Source organism: Loxodonta africana, chromosome 7, assembly GCF_030014295.1.
Source record: "Loxodonta africana isolate mLoxAfr1 chromosome 7, mLoxAfr1.hap2, whole genome shotgun sequence".
Classification (NCBI taxonomy): Eukaryota; Metazoa; Chordata; class Mammalia; order Proboscidea; family Elephantidae; genus Loxodonta; species Loxodonta africana.
In genome coordinates this window covers 66,676,783-66,699,905 of record NC_087348.1, presented here as the reverse complement: position 1 = coordinate 66,699,905, position 23,123 = coordinate 66,676,783, and the positions used below count along the sequence as shown (strand labels likewise).

The window sequence follows — 23,123 nt, the reverse complement described above, 5'->3', positions numbered from 1 at the left end:
AAGGTCACACGATAACTATGAGCCCAAGAGACAGAAAGGGCCACATGAACCAGAGACCTACATCATCCTGAGACCAGAAGAACTAGTTGGTGCCCGGCCACAATCGATGACTGCCCTGACAGGGAGCACAACAGAGAACCCCTGAGGGAGCAGGAGATCAGTGGGATGCAGACCCCAGATTCTCATAAAAAGACCAGACTTAATGGTCTGACTGAGACTGGAGGAATCCTGGGGGTCATGGTCCCCAAACCTTCTGTTGGCCCAGGACAGGAACCATTCCCAAAGACAACTCATCAGACATGGAAGGGACTGGACAGTGGGTAGGAGAGAGATGCTGATGAAGAGTGAGCTATTTGTATCAGGTGGACACTTGAGACTGTGTTGGCATCTCCTGTCTGGAGGGGGGATGGGAGGGTAGAGAGGGTTAGAAACTGGCAAAACTGTCACGAAAGGAGAGACTGGAAGGGCTGACTCATTAGGGGGAGAGCAAGTGGGAGTATGGAGTAAGGTGTATATAAACTTATATGTGACAGACTGACTTGATTTGTAAACGTTCACTTGAAGCTCAAAAAAAATTAAAAAAGAAAATAATAATTACTTTGCAACCATAAAATTTATTTGATATGTACTAAACGGACACTGATTATTCAGACAGCTCGACAAGCCACCAAACTTTAAGGAGCAGTATCTTTCCACTCCCTAGTGGCGTACTGGTTAAGTGTTACGGCTGTTAACCTTAAGGTACACAGTTCAAATCCACCAGGCATTCCCTGGAAACTCTATGGGGCAGTTCCACTCTGTCCTATAGGGTTGCTATGAGTCAGAATCAACTCGATGGCAATGAGTTTTAACGGTTATCTTTCCACTCCAGCCATTGTCATATTATTTCTAGGCCCCACAAATTCCTGGGTATGTCCTGGGGTTACTAATAATTTAAGAGAAATTGTGTCAGTCCTATAGCATTTTAATAAAAGATGATACATTTCCCCATGAAAGCAATTTTTAAAATAACTTTAAGTCCTAAATATTGAGGACAGTTAGCTACTATATATACTTACTGAAATAAGCATGTTTTAATTTTTCTGATAAATGCTTTATACAATTTACCCACACAGAGTACATAAATTTACTGGTTCTTTAAAGTTAAGAGTTATATGTTTACTTGAAATACCAAAATAGGTACTTCACCTTAAAATTTTGAATAAATGAGCAATTTAAAACATCCCAAATCAGCCATAATGTGATATAAAAACTCTCAAACGTTATTTTCATTACATAAAGATGGCAATTTCTTGAAACACATATTTTCTTTTATTTCACAACGCCCAGTCCCGTAGCCTATGAATTTTGCATTCCTAAGGGGAGATTAATATTTTGTCTGTCTCATGCATAAGTTTAAAAAATGCTCACTAAAGATTAAAATGAGACCACTAAACTCATTTTCACATGTGATTGGGCCAGGGTTTATTAAGGTGAAATACAAATGCATTAATTTCCACAGTAATGCCAAATGCTAGATTATTAATATTGTCTGCTCCTCAATTTCAGTTCATACCCTTATAGAGGAATTTGTGATAGCCATCAAAACTTAGCTTCCCAACGTGTTTACAAGCATCCTGGAAGCAATATGTCTTGAACTAAAACTAATATGACTCTCAACCAAGGAAACTGCTATCAAGGCCAGACTGAGGTTCACAAATGCAAAGAATCAGTCTACAGCAAAGTGAGCACACAAAGCCAGGTACCACCCCCTTCCAGATCCTTGCCAACTAGCACCCAGCAGCTGAGCTACCAGGCACTTGATTAAAGGTGGCTCTTCATTTGGCAGGATCAGCAGCAAACTGTATTATACCTATAAATTGTATATGATGGTGTAAGTAGTCAGTAATCAAAAACGGTGCTGAAAAGTGTCTCTAAAACCATTAGAGTTAATTACTTTTTATTTCTATTGACTGTGCAAATTCTTTAGTTCTCTTAACCAAACAAAGAGTTGGTTAACTGGAAGAGTCCTGAATTTTCCCTTCAGTAAAGAAATAATGACCTTTCTGTTTTCTGAACTAGTTAATGCTAGAACCACTTTTAAAGTCTGTATATATCCATGATATTTTTGTGGGAAAGCACATATTAAGAGTGGTCTTTTATAAGCTGATTGGGGATTTAATGTATCATTATTTTTGAAAGTCAGAGGTTTCTAAACTTTGGGCTATATATTACATAATTTTCATGATGGGAAATTGAGACCAAAACTGATTTTAGCCATAGGATAATTAACCTACACAAATACAAATGGGTTCAAGGCTTGGGAAAATTTAGGATTTCTGAAACTCGTCTCTCTAATCTTTCATTCAATAGACATGCCCTCTATAAATGGCAGCATTCTTGAAAAAAATTAAATTTTGATAGTAATACAGTTAATCTGTGTGTAAAGTTTAGCCAATCATCCAAATCGTTTTAATCACAAATTAAAACGACAAGATGTAAAGAGACTTAGATTGTGGCAAAATAACTGTATCTTTAAAAAATGATGAAGTGCAAGCTACGCAGGCCTTAGTATTATACCATGAAAGCACAACACAATCTTCATTGGCCATGGAAATAAGAAATAAATGGGAACATCAGTTACACTCATAAATTATATATATTATACCTGGGCTCTTATACAAAGTGATGAGGGATCACAAAGTCCTTCTTGCAGCATTTTCCTTTCCTCATCAGAAGATACAGAATGTCTAAAAAGAAGAAACTAATAGTTATTGGGCCCACTATCTACCAGATATAGGATAAATGTTCTTTATGCATCATTTGCCAACAGCCACACCCATTTTACAGGTGAGGGAATTGACATTTACGGAGGCTAACTAATTTGTTCAGAGTCACACCAAATGGCAAAGAGTCACAAACTTTAGCACTTTATAGCAAAGTGAAGCCTTAGTCTACTCAACTTCAAGTTGCACTTGTTCTTCCTGATATATCTCTTTATGCCTATACCATGTTTGTGTTTATGCTGTTCTCCACTACTTAGAATTCCTTTCTGCTTACTCTCAGATAATCCGCCCTACCTCTTTCTTCCAAAAGTTAGCTCCTCCAACAGGTATTTTGTGCTCTCTCAGCACTTTGTTTAAAATCCCCTATTACAACTATAGGGTCTCTATGAGTCAGAATCAATTCAACAGCAATGGCTATAACAACAATTCAAGTTACATGACTCATACAGTATACATTTATGTAATATGACCATTGTTACCATCTATATGCAGCAATGTACCAAAGGTATCACAAAATGGTTTCACTGACAAGTAAAATATGGCTCTCTCCCATCCTCCATTCTATAATCTGCTATCCTCTCTCAATTCACAGGCGCTCTCCTACTACCCTATCACTACTACTACTACCACTACTATTTTATTTCTATTACCCACCTCAACCAACTACTTTTTGCTCTCTTATTGCTCTCTAGCTCGCCAAAAATCTTAACTTCCCTCTCTGTTTTTATTCTGTTCAAATGTTCACATAATCCCAAGCTACCTATCTTTCCTTCTCAATCAAAAATTCTACTCCTAATTCTACACCTGAAAATGTCATAAAAGGTGTAAGACATTCTTGATTATTCATTTATGCAACAAATATCTAAGCACTTATTATATGCTTGGAACTTGGGTAGATAGACAAGAAAGAACTTATTTGTCTGAGATTTTACAATCTACAAGAAACAGACAAGTAAACCAAAATTCATAACATAGATTTGTGTCATAATAAAATTGTGTAAAAAGGGATATTGTAAAAGAATAAGAAATTATCAGGGAAATGGTAATCCAAAAAAGACTTCATCTAGGAGGTGGTATGTGAGCTAAAAGGTCCCCGGGTGGCACAAATGACTGGCACTCAACTACTAACCTAAAGGTTGGTGATTTGAACATACCATGGAAGTGGCACCATGGAAGAAAAGCCTGGAGATCTACTTCCATAAAGATTCCAGCCAGGAACACTCTATGGAGCACCTGTACTCTGTAACATATGGGGTTGCCATGAGTCGGAATCAACTCAACAACAACAGTTTTTGGCTTGTTTTTTTAATATGACCTAAAGCTTAATGGAAGGATCCCTGGTGGCACAATGGCTAACGGCTTGGCTGCTAACCGAAAGGTCAGCAGTTCAAAGCCACCAGCTGCTTCACTAGCTAAAAGACCTGCAGATCTGCTTCTGTAAAAATTACAGCTTAGGAAACTCTATGTGGCAGTTCTACTCTGTCACATAGGGTCGCTATGAGTAGGAATCAACTTGACAACACACACACCAGAAGTTTAATGAATGAACAGGATGCAGGCAGACAACTAGAAATAGTAATCATTTTATTGAACATTTTCAATGTGTGAAGCACTCTTCATACATGCTTTACATGCACTGCATGCTCTACGTGCATTTACATGCATGATAAAGACACAAATAAGTTAAAAGTGAAAGAATGGAAAAAATATGCCATGTTAACATTAATAAAAAGGAAAGCTTGAGTGGCTATATGAATATCAGACAAAATAGATTTTAGAGCAAAGAATATTACCAGGAAAAAAGAGAATTTTTTTATAATGATAAAGAGGTCAATTCATAAGGATAACATAATGATCCTAAACATTTATGAACCTAAAAGAGCTTTAAAATAGAAGAAGCAAAAACTGATAAAATTTCAAGGAAAATTATAATCAGAGTTTTTAGAATGTCTCTCCCAGCAAATGATAGAATAAGAAGACAGAAAACCAGTAACAATATAGAAACCTGAACAATCCTATCAACCAACTTAGCCTTATTGACAATTATAGAACGTTCCAACCAACAACAGAATACTCATTCTTTTCTAGTGCACATGGAACATTTACCAAGATAGATGATATTATGAGCCATAATATAAGCCACTATAAATTGTATGAAAATCATATAAAGTATGTTCTCTGATAACCATGAAATTAGAAATTAATAGCAAAAGATACCTGGGAAAATGCCCAAATATTTAGAAATAAAATAATACACTCTAAAATGACCCATGAGTCAAAGAAGAAACCAAAAGAGAAAAAAAATTATTTTGAACTGAATGAAAATGAAACACAACATATCAAAATTCACGGAATACAGCCAAAGCAGTACTTAGAAGTAAATTTATAGCACTTATATTTTTTGTTTGTTTTATATATATATTGAAAAAAGGTTCTCAAATCAATGACCTCAGCTTTCAGCTTAAGAAACTAGAAAAAGAAAAGCAAATTAAACCAACAGCACATAGAGAAAAGGAAATCATAAAGATAAAAACAGAAATCAGTGAAGTGGAAAACAATACTAAATTGTAATATTTTGTGTTCACATTTTCAAATCAAATATGAGACAGGTGACATCACTGAAGATTCTACAGGTATTAGAAGGATAATAAAGGACTGTTATGAACAACTTGAGCCCTAGAGGTATAGTGGTTTAAGTGCTCGGCTGCTAACCAAAAGGTCAAAAGGTCAGCAGTCCATACCCACCAGTCACTTCACAGGAGAAAGATGTGGAAGTCTGCTTCCATAAAGATTACAGCCTTGAAAATCCTATGGGGCAGTTCTACTCTGTCTTACAGGTCACTATGAGTCAGAATCAACTCTACAGCAAGGGTTTGGTTTGTTTGTTTGTTGTCATGAACAACTTTATGCCAATAGAGTCAACAACTTAGATGAAATGCACTTAATAACTTAGATGAAATAGATAACCTAAATAGCTCTATACCTAGTAAAGAAATTGAATTTATAGCTAAAAACCTTCCAACAAAGGAAAGTTCAGGCCCAGATACTTCTCTAGTGAAGTCTTTGAAATACTTAAGAAATAATAATTATTGTATACAAACTCTTCCAGAAAACCAAAGAGGATATACTTTTCAATTCATTTATGCGGCCACAGTAATTAAGTAATCAAGATAGTGGCATAAAAATAGACAAACAGATCAATGGAACAGAATAGAGATTCTAGAAGTAAACCTATACATATAAGGGCAATTGATGTTCAACAAAAATGCCAAGGCAACTTTGTGGGGAAAGGATAATCTTTCAGCCAGTGGTACTGGAACAAAACAATAGCCATGAACAAAAATATAAACCTCAGTCCTTTACCTCATCCCATCTACAAAAATTAACTCGAAATAATTCATAGACCTAAACTGGAAGCTAAAACTATGAAACTTCTAAATGAAAACGTAAAAGAAAATCTTAGTAACCTGGGATTTTAAAAAGATTTCTTAAGTGTGGCACAAAAAGCAGGAACGACAAAAGAAAACACTCAGTAAATTGGACTTCAAGATTTAAAACTTGAATGGTTACAAAACAGAGTGCCACTGTAAAAAAAAAAAATTAATTATAACCTGGGAATAACTTCTAGATTACACCAACAAAGACAGGAGTAAAAGATGAATGGATGTAACAGCACAGTAAATTTTTCATCTTACTTAGGAGGGAATCATTAAATATTGCTTCATTTTCATCATTGGTGATAAGAGAATTATGAATCAAGTATATTTTTTAAAAAGTAAAAACAAAAGACAGTAAAATTTTAAAATACTTTTTATATTAGTTATGGTAGGCTAGCTGTTAAAACAAAGAGTCTCACAATCTCAGTGACTTAACACAGTAAAATTTACTTCTTGCTTACGGCCAATGCAGACAGTAGGGAGGGAATGGGAAAGGGTTCTAGATCAAAAAAAAAAAAAAGATTAAGGCCCCATCTAAATAAAAAAAAATAAAAAAGGATATAAAATTTGTGCTTCAAAGAAGTTTCCGGGATAAACTGAATGCTTCGAAGGTCAGCGGAGCAAGGGCGGGGGTTTGGGGACTATGGCTTAAGGGGACTTCTAAGTCAATTGGCAAAATAATTCTATTATGAAAACATTCTGCATCCCACTTTGAAATGTGGCGTCTGGGGTCTTAAATGCTAACAAGCGGCCATCTAAGATGCATCAATTGGTCTCAACCCACCTGGAGCAAAGGAGAAGGAAGAACACCAAGGTCACACGATAACTAAGAGCCCAAGAGACAGAAAGGGCCACATGAACTAGAGACTTACATCATCCCGAGACCAGAAGAACTAGATTGTGCCCAGCTACAACCGATGACTGCCCTGGCACGGAGCACAACAGAGAACCCCTGAGGGAGCAGAAGATCAGTGGGATGCAGACCCCAAATTCTCACAAAAAGACCATACTTAATGGTCTGACTGAGACTAGAGGAATCCCGGGGGTCATGGTCCCCAAACCTTCTGTTGGCCCAGGACAGGAACCATTCCCAAAGACAACTCAGCAGACATGAAAGGGACTGGACAGTGGGTAGGAGAGAGATGCTGATGAAGAGTGAGCTAATTATATCAGGTGGACACTTGAGACTGTGTTGGCATCTCCTGTCTGGAGGAGGGATGGGAGGATAGAGGGAGTTCAAAGCTGGCAAAATCGTCACGAAAGGAGAGACTGGAAGGGCTGACTCATTAGGGGGAGAGCAAGTGGGAGAACGGAGTAAGGTATATATAAACTTATATGTGACAGTCTGACGTGATTTGTAAACGTTCACTTGAAGCTCAATAAAAGTTAATAAAAAAAAAACTGTGCTTCAAAAGATACTCAAGAAAATTAAAGTAAGTCAAAGACTGGTAGGAAAATTTTTTTGACAAAGAACTTATATCCGGAGTGTAATTTTTTTAAATTACAAGTTGACTAAAAAAGACAAAACTGATTTTTAAAAATGACAAAAGATGCAAAAGACACTTCAGCAAAGTAGCCAGATGACATGTAAACACATGAAAAGATGCTTAATATCACTAAGCATTAAGGAAACACAAATTAATGCTGTATTTATAGCAATCTCCACAATGAGATACTACTGCAAACCCACTGGAATGTCTAAAATTAAAAAAATGTAGAGCAACTCTAACTCTCATACACTGCCTGCAGGAATGTAAAATGATACAACCACTTTGGGAAAGTTTGGCAGTTCTTAAAGAGATAAACATACACCGATCACATGACCTGGCCATTCCACTGAAAGGTATTTACCCAAGAGAAGTATAAGCATATGTCCATTAAAAGCTTGTATACAAATGCCTATAGCAACTTTATTTGTAGCAGCCAAAAGCTGGAAAGAACCAAAATGAATATTCAAATTGTGATATATCCATACAATGAAATACTACTCAGCAATTAAAAATAAACTATTCACATGTACAACATGAATGAACCTCAAAAAAATCATGCTGAAACTAGATTTCCCAAAAATTATATACTGTATGATTGCATTTATATAAAATTCTTGAAAATGCAAACTAATCTATAGTGAGAGAAAGCAGATCGGTTATTGCCTGAGGACGGGGTGGAGGAAGGGGGGGACAAGAAAAGGTAAGGGTGAGGGATTTTGAAGGGGAATGAAAAACTTGCAGGTGATGGGTATGTTTATTACCTTGATTGTGGAAATAGCTCCACTGGTATATACCTACATCAAAACTTTTGAATTGTGCATTTCAAATATGTACAGTTTATTATATTCACCTATACTTCAATAAAGGTATTAAAAAAAAAAAAAAGCATGCAGGAGATAATATTCCCACTTTCCTGGTGAGGAATCTAAGGCTCACGGAGGTTATGTGATTTGCCTAAAATCACACAGCTAAGACACAGAAGAGCACAGAGGTGGTAGGGATTCCACTCAGTACATGAAAAAACTTACATGAAGCATCTATATAACTCAAGTCACATAAAACTCTCAAAAAGTTATAACTTTTTATTTTTAAAGTACAGAGACATATTTTTAAAAAGCCTAAGGTGTGAATAAACAATAGATTTTAACTTTTGCATCGAAAGATTTTTTTTTAATCTAAAGTAATCTTAATTAATAGAATATATACGGGTTATTTTTTTTTATATATACGGGAGATACAGGTTTTGCAATTCATACAAGAAGCATTTTACTGAACATTCATTAGGCACCACAAAATATGCTTGCTAGGCACAAGGCAGATTTTTAAGTCATACAAAGGTTATGAAAGAGCATCTTGTCATGAGGCAAAAGCCAGGAGTTCAATGTGTCAGGAGCCTAAGGTGCACATAGTTGAGTGAAGGATGGAGGTGGCCAGCCACTCTAACTCTCTAAGAGGAAATAGCTGAAGGGTTTCCCAAGGAGAAATCGCTAAATTTTCTATCAGTCACTTTTTTTTCCATATATCTATACTTCATCTCCTCCCACAAATAGATTATAAATCCTTTGAGAACTAGTCATTTTATTGAGTGAATGAATAAGTGAATGAATTCAAGTTAGTGTTACTCTAAATGATAAAATGATAAGGTGATACGAATGACAAGGTTCCTCCACAAAGTCAACTTGGCTTTAATCCATTTTCTTGAAAAGTCTATTTTTTATTTTTACTTTTATTTCAATAAGTCTTTTCTCACTCATGAATGTATTTTCCCACACTATTTCCTTTTCTTTTGAAAGGAAGAAGTAAAGAGGGAATATATCCTAAGTATATTGCTGTGACTGTATCTTCTACGGATAAGGACAGAATGTGACAGGGAGCTGTAGTCATCACTTTATGTGAGAGTCTGAAAAGTAACTAAACCCTGTGCACACCTGTTTTATTTCTCACAGACGTCATGCACTAATCCCTGTGTAAAAGCCACCTGATAGGAATGCCATAATCTCCAGTATCTTCACTTTTCACAGACTCATGGTAGCCAGGTTTTACATTATGTCTCTGAAATCAACACAGCCCTGCTTGTACACTTTGTTAATGTCTTTTGTGTTCATGTTCTGCCTCTAAATTCTCAAGACAATTTTATCTTCAAGGATATTCTAATTCTTTTAAAAACACATCCTGTTCCCAGTCCTCATCTGGAAAACAAAAAACTTAATTTTCAGTAGTGATCTAACCAATGAAATGGCAAGGAATTTGAGAGGTGACAAGAGATATTTAGTATGAACGTTATCTCCTCTGTCTTTTCTAAAATTCAGTATCATAGTGAATAACAGGAACAGAAGTCATTTGACTCCTTCCTTTCCTTCATGCTCCCCACCTCATATACTCTACCTAGTATTATTGCTCCTACATTGGCATAGTCTCTTCCTTCTGTTCCTATGTTTCCATTCCCAATGTTCCCAACCTTGTTTAAATCTTTTATCTCCTGCCTGAACTATTGAAGTAGCCCTCAGAAGCTGCTTCTCTGGCTCAGGACTTTTCTCTCTTTCTCTCTCTCCCTCCCTCATTCCTTCTCTCTCTCTCTGTCACCAACTTTAGGAGCCCTGGTGGTATAATGGTTAAAGTGCTCAGCTGCTAACCAAAAGGTCAGCACTTCAAACTCACCAGCCGCTCCATGGGAGAAAGATGTGGCAGTCTGCTTCCATAAATATTGACAGCTTTGGAAAGCCTATGGGGCAGTTCGACTCTGTCCTATAGGGTTGCTACGAGTAGAAATCGACTCGATGGCAGGGGGTTTGGGTTTTTTGTTTTTTTAGTAATCAACTTTACCAACTGCTGACTGAATTAATTTTTCAAAAGCAAAGTTCTTGCCATACCAGTGATCTATTTGGTTCTGATGCCCCCTATGATCTACCAAATGCCTTTGCTTAGTATTATGGCCACAACAATATGATCACACTAAATCTTCTATCCTGTATCTCAGCCAAGTGCATATCTCATTGTTCCCTACCCCATACTTACTGTTTCCATTCAACTGTCCCACACCCATACTTACGCTATTCCCATCACTATCAGGGGTGTTCATCTTTCTTCATCCTCTGTTACACTGATAAAATTCTACCTAACTTTCAAAGAACATTAAAAAGTCTGCTTGTACACCAATGTTCACTACAGCACTGTTCACAATAACCACAGGTGGGAATAGCCTAAATACCCATCAACAGATAAATGGATAAATAGAATGTGGTACATACATACAATGGAATATTACTCAGCCATAAGAGAAATGAGGCCTGATATGTGCCACAACATGGATGAACCTTGAAAACATCATGCTGAGTTAAATAAGTCAGTCACAAAGGGACAAATATTGAATAATTCCCCTTATATAAAATATCGAGAATACGCAAGTGTATAAAGACCAAAGTTTATTAGTGTTTACCAGAGGCAGGTGGAAGGGAGGAGAACTGAGGGACTCATTGCTTAGGGCACAAGGAGCTTCTGTTAAGAGTGATGAGAAAATCTGGAAATGGATAATAGTAATTGTTGAACAACACAATCATAACTAACATCATTGAATTGTACATGTGAAGAATGTTGAAAAGGCAAAGATTTGTTACATATATATTTACCACAATTCTTTTTTAAAGTCTGCTTCCTAATGTCTTTCTTCTTAATGGGTAATTCTTTTGAACCCCAGAGCATTGTTTTTGTCTCTATTAAGGCATTTAACATAATCTGCATAGGAAATTACCTCTCCTCTCCTCTGCTTATCTCCTCTACAATAATCAATTCAATTAACATTTGTTAATTCCCCTCTTTGAGCCATGTACTGGGCTAGGCACTAAGGACATAAGAAATAAGAGAGTCTAATAATTATGTCTGATGTCAGACGGATCCTGGCTGGAAGCAGAGAATACCACACAGATGTGTACCTGTGTTACATTGACTATGCTAAGGCACTCAACTGTGTGGATCACAGCAGGTTATGGATAACATTGAGAAGAATGGGAATTCCAGAACACTTAATTGTGCTCATGAGGAACCTGTACATAGATCAAGAGGCAGTCGTTCAAACCGAACAAGGGGACATGCATGATTTAAAGTCAGGAAAGGTGTGTATCAGGGTTGTATTCGTTCACCATACTTATTCAATCTTTATGCTGAGCAAATAATCTGAGAAGCTGGACTATATGAAGAAGAACGGGGCATCAGGATTGGAAGAAGACTCATTAACAACCTGTGTTATACAGATGACACAACTTTGCTTGCTGAAAGTGAAGAGGGCTTGAAGCATTTACTGATGAAGGTCAAAGACTACAGCCTTCCGTATGGATTACATCTCAACATAAAGAAAAACAAAAATCCTCACAACTGGACCAATAAGCAACACCATATAAATGGAGAAAAGATTGATGTTGTCAAGGATTTCATTTTACTTGGATCCACAATCAATGCCCACGGAAGCAGCAGTCAAGAAATCAAACAATACATTGCACTGGGCAAATCTGCTGCAAAAAAGTTCTTTAAAGTGTTGAAAAGCAAAGATGTCACCTTGAAGACTAAGGTGCACCTGACTCAACCCATGGTATTTTCAATTGCATCGTATGCATGTGAAAGCTGGACAATGAATAAGGAAGACCGAAGAAGAATTAATGTCTTTGGATTGCGGTGTTGGGGAAGAATACTGAATATATCATGTACAGCCAAAAGAATGAACAAATCTGTCTTGAAAGAAGTACAACCAGAATGCTCCTTAAAAGCAAGGATGGCGAGACTGCTTCTTACATACTTTGGACATGTTGTCAGGAGGGATCAGTCCCTGGAGAAGGACATCATGCTTGGTAAAGTACAGGGTCAGCGGAAATGAGGAAGACCCTCAATGAGATGGACTGACACAGTGGCTGCCAACAATGGGCTCAAGTATAACAATTGCGGGGGTGGTACAGGACCAGGCAACATTTTGTTCTTCTGTATACAGGGTCGCTACGAGTTAGAACCGGCTCAAGGATCTAACAACAACAACAATAATTATGTCTAGACCCTAAGGTTCTCAAAGGGAGGGACTTAGTACATTTACATTTATTTCTAATGGCACATTTAATGCTTTGCTTTGCATATATAAGTACTCAGTTTATATTTGTGGAGTTGAATTAATTTCGACAGATACTAAGTATCCTCCTGGGAAGAAAATACTTGCTACCAAAATAGGATTTGCCATAACTGGGAAAACAGATAATCACATCTTTAAATAGTTTTCAGAGGCCACGTTGGAACTTGTTGAGTTAAACTGGTGCTGAACAGACCATCCAACATAAAGATCCTAATGGGTCAAACCACTCCTTGCTAAGACACTAGTTTCCAAATAGGACAGGCTGCTTCAAATCACAAAGAGAGTGCATTTCTCTTTCCCTCTCTGATTGTCCCTTAATTTAGGTCCTTATGCTGCTAAATGGACTTCAAATTATAAATTCCTATACGATCAGAGCTTCCAGGTTATCAATATGGTCCAGGTAAAGATGATTATTGCTTCTTGCACCCTCTTAGGAGTCTATATAGGACAATTTAAGTTGATTCAAGGTTTAAATATGAATCTATTCAATATATCTAGGGGATACACACTTCCTGTCTGATCTAACTACAAAGCCTAATATGTATGCCTTCTAGGCTACATAGCGTTGCTGAAAGCCTACATACAATGAGACCCTTCTGCACTAGGAGATTAGGCAAACCTTGCATTTACTTTCATCCTGCTTACATTTCCTCCCTCCTAGCAAGTAGAGTGGAAAGACACATTAAGGCTCTTTAAAAGATGGCACCAGAAATAAAAGGAAATGAAAATGATCACTAGCATCAAGGAAAAAAAAAAATTAAACAAAACAAAAAACTTCTTGACAATGATAATTATTAATATCAAGGAAAAAATTCAAGCAGCAAAAATGTGGTAAATGGAAAGATCTCACTGGTGAAAGACCAAACCAAGCCCCAGTGCTTGACATCCATCTGGCTGAATATTCCTTTGTGGAGTCCAGCTTCTCTAACAGGCTCTCTGTGAATCACGGTGACATACCACTCTTCCAAGAGACAACTGAGCAGAGCATGCAATAATCACTCTGCCCATTACAAAAAGTCCGTTTAGTAGCACAAGGATCTAAATTAAGGGACAATCAGAGAAGGAAAGAGAGAAATGCACTCTCTTTGTAGAGGAGGGACTAAACCAAAAAAAAAAAAAAAACACCATTGCCATTGTGTCAAATTCCGACTCATAGCAACCCTACAGGAAAGAGTATAACTGCCCCATAGGGTCCCCAAGGCTGTAAATCTTTACAGAAGCAGGCTGCTGCCTCTTTCTCCTATGAAGCAGCTGGTGAGTTCAAATCGCCGAGCTTTTGGTTAGCAGATGAGCACTTAACCACTGCACCACCAGAACTCCTTATGGGAGGGGCTAAGCAGCTGGTGAGTTCAAATCGCCGACCTTTTGGTTAGCAGATGAGCACTTAACCACTGCACCACCAGAACTCCTTATGGGAGGGGCTAGGAACCCAAAAACATCTAGGAGTTGCGATCTGTATTTCTGGACAGAACAGTTAGCATAAGACAGCTGCAGTGCTGCAACAGGATGAGAAAAAGAGGAAGATAGGCCTTTTTCCTGGCATTCAATCTCAGAACAGTTCTGAGGACAAATATTTGACATGCTCTGAGGCAGCTGAACCTATGGAAATTTTATCAGATACATTTATAATCAGGTATATTCTAAAATAAAATAATACCACACTGATGTGCTGGAGTGGGAAACGATGGGTTCTAAAGTCAGACAATGTTCGAATCCGAGCTCTGCCCGTTTCTTCCTTCCATTTCTTCCTTCCTTCTTTCTTATATGTTTTTTGTTCATTTATTCATTCATTCAACAAACATTTTGGGGGAATTAATTATGTGTAAGCACTGTGCTAGAAACTGGGTATATATGTTTGAACAAAACAGTCATGGTCTCTATCTGCCCTGACAGAGCTTTAAGTCTAGTGAAACCAAAACCAAACCAAACCCATTGCTCTCGAGTTGATTCCGACTCATAGCAACCCCATTGGGCAGTGTAGAACTGCCCCATAAGATTTCCTAGGAGTGCCTGGTAGATTTGAACTGCTGACCTTTTGGTTAGCAGCCTGAGCTCTTAGCCCCTGCGCATCAGGGCTGCAGTGAAGGAAAGAGGCATTAAATATACAAATATACAATGATAATTACCCGTTATTTTAACTGCTGTGAAGGCAAAAAAAAAAAATCAGAATACACAGACAATAACACAGTATGAGGAATTATCTTAAAAAGTTACAGAAAGGGTTAAAAAAAATACCATAAAAGTGCCTACCACAAGACCTAGAACAGCACAGGCACTCAGTGCAAGCAACAGTTTTTTTTCTGAACTTCTCTATACCAAGTGTAGAGCCCTGACTGCCTGTCTCTATCACAGATATCGGCAGGTGTTAGAGCGCTATTAGGTGCTATTGTGGGAGTGGCAACCCGTTCCTTCTAGACATTTCAAACTGCTACGCAGCTTGTCATTGTATCAGTTTCCTGTATAATCACATCCTTCACCAAGTCACAAACTTCCCTCAGGCATATCTGGGTTTGATCTCCTGCTTAGTATCCTTGAGATAATTTATAAAAAACTTTACCCTTTTGGATAGGATATTTAGTCCCCTTTATTCCTAAATCAAACTATTCTCAAGAAATGACCAACATCAAGAACTGAGACTAATTCACTCTGTGTGGATGATCTGCAAGAGAAACACACCAAGGGTTTTTCTTACGGCTGTATAGACTATCTCACTGTAGGAGTTCTTTCTAAAAACTTCAAAAATTTCTTTTTAGACCATAATTATTCCTCTACCCTGTTCATAGATAGCAATCTTTCAATAAGCCTTAAAATCTGACAAATCCAAATCCAGATTTAGTAAAATGCTGATCAATAAAGATTACAGTTTCTTACTAAATTATCCTTCTTTATTCCCTTTGATAGTAAAACAGTTCCTCAGTTTCTTTGATTGCAGAGTGAACTAAGGTGCCCTCAGTTCATATAAAAAAAATCCAAACAAGACTCTTCAGTCAAAATGTGACCCTGCATACAATTTAACAGACACGTGTTAAGTATTATCTTACAACTTGGCAAGCAGCATACAGACTAATGGAAAACAAACTATTTCTAAATTAAAAAAAAAAAAGGAGAGAAGGAAGGGAGAAAGGAGGGAAGGAAAGGAAAAGGGAAGAAGGGAGGGAAGGAGGGAAGAAGGAAGGAAAGGAAAAGGGAAGAAGGGAGGGAGGGAGGGAAGAAGGAAGGAAAGAAGAAAATTCTACTAAAAGTCATTTTGCAGAAATATAATTCCAAACAGCTTCCTAACCTCCAAAGCTAAAACCATCATATAACATATTTGCAACCTAATTCATTTGACTCTTTGGTCTAGTATATCTAAAGATGCTTCCTGGTCATAGTTACAATGAATGAGATCTTTCTAAAGTTCTTACATGTAAAATATTAGTGTGTGATACATAGGTGATTATTTTCCTATGAATTTATATTAATCTTTATGCAGGTAAAGCAAAATTGTTCTCATTGGTTTTTGCCAGGGAGGCACCGATTTCCTAAAGTCCTGCAAAACAAAAAAACCAAACTCGTTGCTGTCCCGTCGATTCTGACTCATAGTGACCCTATAGGACAGAGTAGAACTGCCCCATAGAGTTTCCAAGGAGCGCCTGGTGGGTTCGAACTGCTGACCTTTTGGTTAGCAGCTGTAGCTCTTAACCATTACACCACTAGGGTTTCCAAAGGTCTTGCAGTTGTACTTTAAATGCACTGAATTTAAATCAATAAACTTGAAACAAATTAGGGATGAAAAAACTGAAAATTCCTGTTAAGTTATACTACTGTCTGATCCAAATGAGTATTTCCACATCTTAAAACCAGTCCTCAAAACCATTTTCTGATTCTACAAAAATCTCCAATTTCAATAATCTCTTGTCTCACTTATTTTTCTCCTATTTCCAACTATTGCAATCAATTGGAGGGACAGGTATTTATTTGTTCAACCTTATCTTCTCAAAAAGCTTCAGGCTCTCAAAGTTTTCTGAAACTCAACTCAGTTGTCTACACCCACTTTTTGCATGTCTTACTTTCTCAGCCTTCCCCCAGATATTGCCCCTTGGCTGTCCTGTGACTGCAAGTCCAGAGGAAAACTCCCTGTAAGTAGTCACAAAATCAACATAATCAGTAGATTCCACATACTGCCACTATCAGGAACAAAGCCCACAATGTCTCCAATCCCTGAAAACTGTCAGCCATTCCATGAGTCTGCACTTACTGCTGTATCAGATATCAAGTTATGTGAGACCCATCTCACTTACAAATAACCCACTCAAATTAATGATCTTCTATATACATAACAAAGGAAGAAATATAATATTCACAGGAAGAATAACATATCTGAATTTTTTCTTCACTTTGTGCATTGAAACCCTGAATACTAGTGGCCATAATGAAAGCCAAGCCACAGGCTTGTTACCAGCTTGCCATAGCTTTTGAAAAAAAAATCTATACTCTGCAGGCTTGGGTTCCATTAATGCTATTGCTTAATTATCTACTAAGCCAGGATCAAACAGGAAAAAATAATAATTAACTGTCAAACATACCTTTTAGTTGTGCCTGTGTGGTCCAAAGACAATAAAAGAGCCCAGGGGTGAAATAAAAATAGAAAGTTTGCTTTTATTAATGAATTTATTCACTGAAACTGAGTGAACTGAAAACAAAGAGAAACAGCTAACTCCAGTACAGTTTCTATCCAAAGAAAACTCCACCCACATAAACTCTCTAGTAACATATCAAGTTGTAAAAGCCCTTAAGGCAGAGACCATCTTTTCTTCTCTTTTAAGCACTGTGCCAAGCCCTCAGTGCTATGCAAATAATAATAACAACAAGCATTACATCATCATTTCAAACTCTTTGTGACTGATTAAATCTTAAGGTAAGTCCCTTTTGCCAGTTATTTATGAAAGCTGATATTTTGGAAATTATTTTTTTGCACTATCTTTGAAAAACTCCAGTAAGAAATAGGTAATACATAAGGGGTGGGGGGAGATGCAGGGTGCAGAAAATGTTTTACCTTTACTGGCAATATTTAACTCACATTTTGATGATTTGGAGCTGACAGCAATGTGATGAAATGATAAGGGTTTATATCCATACTCCAAAATAACATGAAGTATGTAATTCAGGTAAAACTATATGCTGAAAGTGATACACAGAGACAAGCATACAACAAAATGAACTAGATTTTGCCATTATTCAAACAATCTTTAATAAACGTAATAGCTGCAAAATATGTCTGTTTAAATACTTAAGTAATCAATGACTTTACCTTGTCCTGAATCATAGAAATTATATTTCACATCTTGTAGATCATTGCATTGTAAAATTAATAGCTAGCTGTGCACCACTGGTGCATTTATTGCCTCTTTCACTTCTTTATATTTGAGACCACCATTCACTTCAAATAATGGCTTTATTTCCTCCTCTCTATATACACTTTTTAGTTTTTATATACACTTAATTCCTTTAAATATTAATGGAATTTATATAAGAATACTGTAAGATGATTAAGACTATCTTCTTGACTAAAAACAAGTTAAGAAAGCAGCTTTTGGGGGAAATACTCAAAATTTATTAGCAGCTCTTAGCAAATTGCCCCCAAGTCCTACATTTTTTCCTATCTTAGGAAGAATTTTTCTCCAATGGGCACTGAATCACTTTAATGTTGACTCTTGCGCAGCTCTACTCCACCTTCAAATGCAGCCAGTAAATTCAGCTTTACTACAGTACAATAAAAATGTGAAAGAACCAAAATAGCATCTAAAAAAAGAGCTGTTGGCACTGTATTAGTTTAGAGAAAATCCTAAAGTGAATACTAATACAAAAATTAATGATAGTTTGCCTAGTTGCCAAAAGAGTTACAGTAATTATTTTGCCATAATGTGTAAGTTATCTTAAAGGCAAGTGAGAATTTTACTGTGTGGGAATCGGAATAAGTCCCCAAAGTGTAACTGTTCTCATAATTTTTGTTTTTTGTTTGTTTGTTTGCTTTTTACTTCAGTAAATATAACACTGTCCTGTCCTGTGATCAGAGGATTGCCTTATGAGTGAATAAACATAAAAAGATCATTCCACTTCTTCAGTAAGTCAGCTTCCTTGATTGGCATCCAACATGGATCCACCTCACACCAAATTCCATTCTACAGTGAATATCGTGATTGTGAGGTTCCAGTAAAACATCCAAACAGAATATATAGCTTTACTTCCCTTTTTCTTAATAAACCAGGACAAAATTTTTAGAGTTGAAAAGTAAACCAAGATCAAATTTAGACATGTTTGAAATTAGTGAAGATGAAACACTTCAATACCAGACAAAAGCCCTGATTTTAAGAGTAGGTTTTCGCCTTCCCTGAAATGCCTAGCTCAGGCTGTGTATTTTTATGCCTGCACATATTGGCATGCTTCATATTTAAGATTATGACACACCAACTTATTTTGAAATTTTTAAATTCTTCCACTGCGCATGTTTCAAGTGCTTCATGACTATCACTGATAATTGAGCAATTAACTTGAAATTACCGAGTGTGCTGTGATGGCACAATATGTAGTAAGCAAAATGAAAGAATACAGAACAGAGAAAGTTGGTACAGTGAAAAAAGTAATAAAGGGTAAAATGGGCCATAATAATAATAGTACTGAGTAAGTTTTAATGGTCCCAGGTCTTGGTGGTTTAATGGTGCCAGTAAATTGTTTAATGAAACAAGTCCAGAGTACTACAAACTTTTTAGAGCAGTTTGTTCTGGTATTACAAAAAGGAAGCTTCTTTCTAACTGGTCTTGTGTAATATTCAGGGGCTGGTCCAAAAAAGTGAGTGTGGGAGTCTCATTAGACAACAAGTACAAAACAATTAGGTTAAAAATCCTGACAGGCAGATTCTCAAGAAATACAAGCTTGCAAAAAAAAAAAAAAAAACCAGGTCTAAGGCCTTAACTTTAAGGGTAAGACAGACAAAGCAAAAAAAAAATAATAATAATCCTAGGGCTAAAGATGACCTCAAGAAGGCATCAAGCTATTGTGAACATAGTTTCAAACCAAAAATTAAGATACATGTTTGACAAGACAGAAGGATAAAACTCAGCTACACTGGAAAAACCAGAATTCCCCTTCCCTGTACCCTACCAGGCTATCTAACACTGGGCTTTTCTAGTTAAAACCGTAGTATGACCGTGGAGAATGGCTTTTTTGTGCTTAAATATAGCCAGTGAAGCAAATTCCAGAAACCTAAATCCTACCTTATTTCTGTGGAAGACCATTCTAAAGGTTTGCAAGAAAAACCAGCCATTGAGAAAGGCAGGGAAGGAAAAGAGATTCAAAACTATGTAAATAAAGGACGCTATTAAAAACAGTTTTTTCCTCAAAATTCCATCATATTGCTTGAAAATACTGCTAGGAGATTAAAATAGGCCAGGCTGTCCTTTCAGGTATAAATTAGAAACAGAAAGTACAGACAGCAGAAAGAGTAAGTATCTAAGGACACCAGTACATAAAACTTGAAAGCTTAAAATGTAATGGATATACACATTCAGATTAGCAAACTGCTTTCAATTAAAGCAGATTTCTGGCCACAGTTCACAAATGTATAGTAGCTATGTGTATTAATGTAGATACTTCAAATGTCAGTATATCTCTAATTAACATGAGCACACAACTGGAAAACTGAGAAGGCACAATTTTAAATTCCTTACATTCCCAGCATTAATGCTTTCATGGGGCAGCTCCCGTTGTCATGGAAAATGGCATTCAAGCCCTATTTGTGGATTTTCACAGCTCATCTTTTTTATTTACCTGCTCTATGTCAAGATTAGCCTAGAATAATATTTTTTAAAGATAATGCACTTAGACGTAGTTGTCTTTAAAATCAGAGGTTCCCACTGAGGGCGCTTTGGTCTGAGCCATGCTCAGTTTGAAACAGATTTCTTTCCATTTTAAAATACCACAAAGAGATGAATTTGTGATTCTTTTTGTGTTTCCTAAAAATCTGTGCAATTCAAAAAATTTCAGCTGAAGCATGACATGTGGCAGTTTTGGAAAAGGGTGATAGGAAAATACCAGTGAGTAGCAAATGGTCCTGGAACATGAGGAAATGAAGTGGCAGAGGGTTCACTATAACCTCCTCCCTAACTGACTCCATCTCAGTTTTTTGAAAATATTTGTACAGCAACCAAGTGAAGACTGAGATAATGATCAAAAATACCACCAAAGAGAGCTAAAATTCTCTCTGAGAGGATAGCTTGGTCTTATGGGAAGTGAACTGAATTTATACGATGAATCCCTAGGCTTGCATCCTGCTACTCTACAAAAATGAGGATAATTCCTACGCTCCTCACAGTTCTGTTCTGTTTTTTCATAAAATTCAGTAAACCTAATGTCTGCAAAAGCATGTGTTATACCAACTTAAGATACTGTTATTATTATTGCCTCCAGCCTGGGTAAGCAATAATCACTTTTTGTATCAGACAATAAAATACTTGGCAGAGACCTCAGGAAAAAAGTTGCAATTACATATCATGAACATAGACAGATTTTATAAATGGGACTTAGTTATCAAATTACTAAAAAAGCTTAGGTAACCTGAAAAAGCAGGGTATCTAATGAACTTTTTTTTTTTTTAACCAATCCTGTATTGCCTTTGTAAAATTGAATGGTCAGAATTACATAATTATTTTTTAATTAAAGATAAAAAATTAATATGTGGAATATTAACATGCAAAACAAAGGCTTTTTATACGACACCCACTTTGGACAAAGGTAAGCACAGTTTTTATTTTTTAAAGAGGCAAGAGAGAAAAAAAGAACTATAACATGCAGCTTCTGAAAAGATAACCATTTTCCTTCACGGTGTTTTCCTCTTCTGACCTGGGCAGTGGACTTGAGTAGGTAAGATTCCAATCGGTTCTCACACACCCTTGGTGTGGCCCATTCATTATGGATGTGCAAAACAATATCCCACCTTCCTTATCTCACAGACCTGCACACCTTACTAAGAAACCTTCCCATAGTCATGAGGTATAACTTTCTGCCTTAGATCATGTAGCAAATAAGCAACTTCAGGACACAGAAATTAAGGTTCCTAAAAGAAGCCATTGTTACTGATCCCATTTGCTTATTCTTAGGCCAAACTAGATAAATAATTCTATTGTTTTAGCTGCCTCATCATTCAGTGTAAGTGATAGACAGTTTCTGCAATAATTGAAAGAACTGGGAATTCAAGCATGCTGAATGTTGTGCTAATTTCATCTGACTTCCCTTAGTTATAGTATCCTGCTACATTTATTAAATAAGGTATTACAATCAGGAGATGGTCTTAATAAAGCTTGAGACCACTGACAAAAGGAACAGCAAATTCCATGCCCCAAATTAGCATATGTAAATTCTCTAGGCTGGAAAATAATTGCTTTAGGCCTGTATGACTGATACAAGTTTGCCTAAATGACCAGACAAAATCTGAGTAGAATTTTTTGTTTTTTTAAGTTAAATCCCAGAAATAACCACCAAAAAATATTCCTTCTTCTAATCTTGGCCTCTTCTTTAATTAGGTCCTGAGAAGAATCTCAGCTAATTGGATCACCGCCACTCAAAGCTAACCTATATGTGTCTTGGTAGATGGAAAGAAGTGAACAGAGCCTTTGGGTGATAAAAAATGTATACTATATAATGAAGGTCATCTTGGTTGAAATGCTGAAAACTGTCTTTATTTTGTCATTTTATAAATTTTAACCATCCCAAAACTTTCAAAAGGGAATGATTAACTGATATAAAGAGAGAAAGAAGATGAAAGAAACAATACAGCAACTAAGATTTGGACAGCTCAAAATTATTTCCTTCACTCAGATGTTTAATAAAATAAACTCAGGTCCTTAGAATCATCAGTTTTCACAAAGAGCCCTTCAAAGATACTTTACATTTATTTCTCCATTTTCTTTGCCTCCTAATTATCACCATGATACCTTGCACAAACTAAAAGTCATATTTAATCCAAATTAACCACACCTTTTATACAACTTTTGTGTTTTATATATGAATTAAACCATCAAATAACAAAATATAAATTGATACAATTTCATAAAAATAACACTGGAGACTTATTCATTCCTAAAACATTAAAAATACACACAACATATTAGACTATATTTAAATGTGTACATTTATTTTTTTTTTAATTTTGTTTAAAATGCCTGACCCAATCAATGCTACTACTAAAAGAAAGGTAAAGCTGGTTTTAAATAAATTTTCAATGTTCTCTGCTTAAATACTAAATCACTTAAACTCTAATTTATAATGTCTTTTTTTTTTTCAAATACTT

The 23,123-nt window shown here is 36.4% G+C and overlaps 1 protein-coding gene across 2 annotated transcripts in view; it reads right to left on the bottom strand.

Annotated features, from left to right (window-relative positions):
* Nucleotides 1-23,123, bottom strand: part of SOX6 (SRY-box transcription factor 6) — a 647,578-nt gene that overhangs the window by 488,852 nt on the left and 135,603 nt on the right. The window lies entirely within an intron of this gene.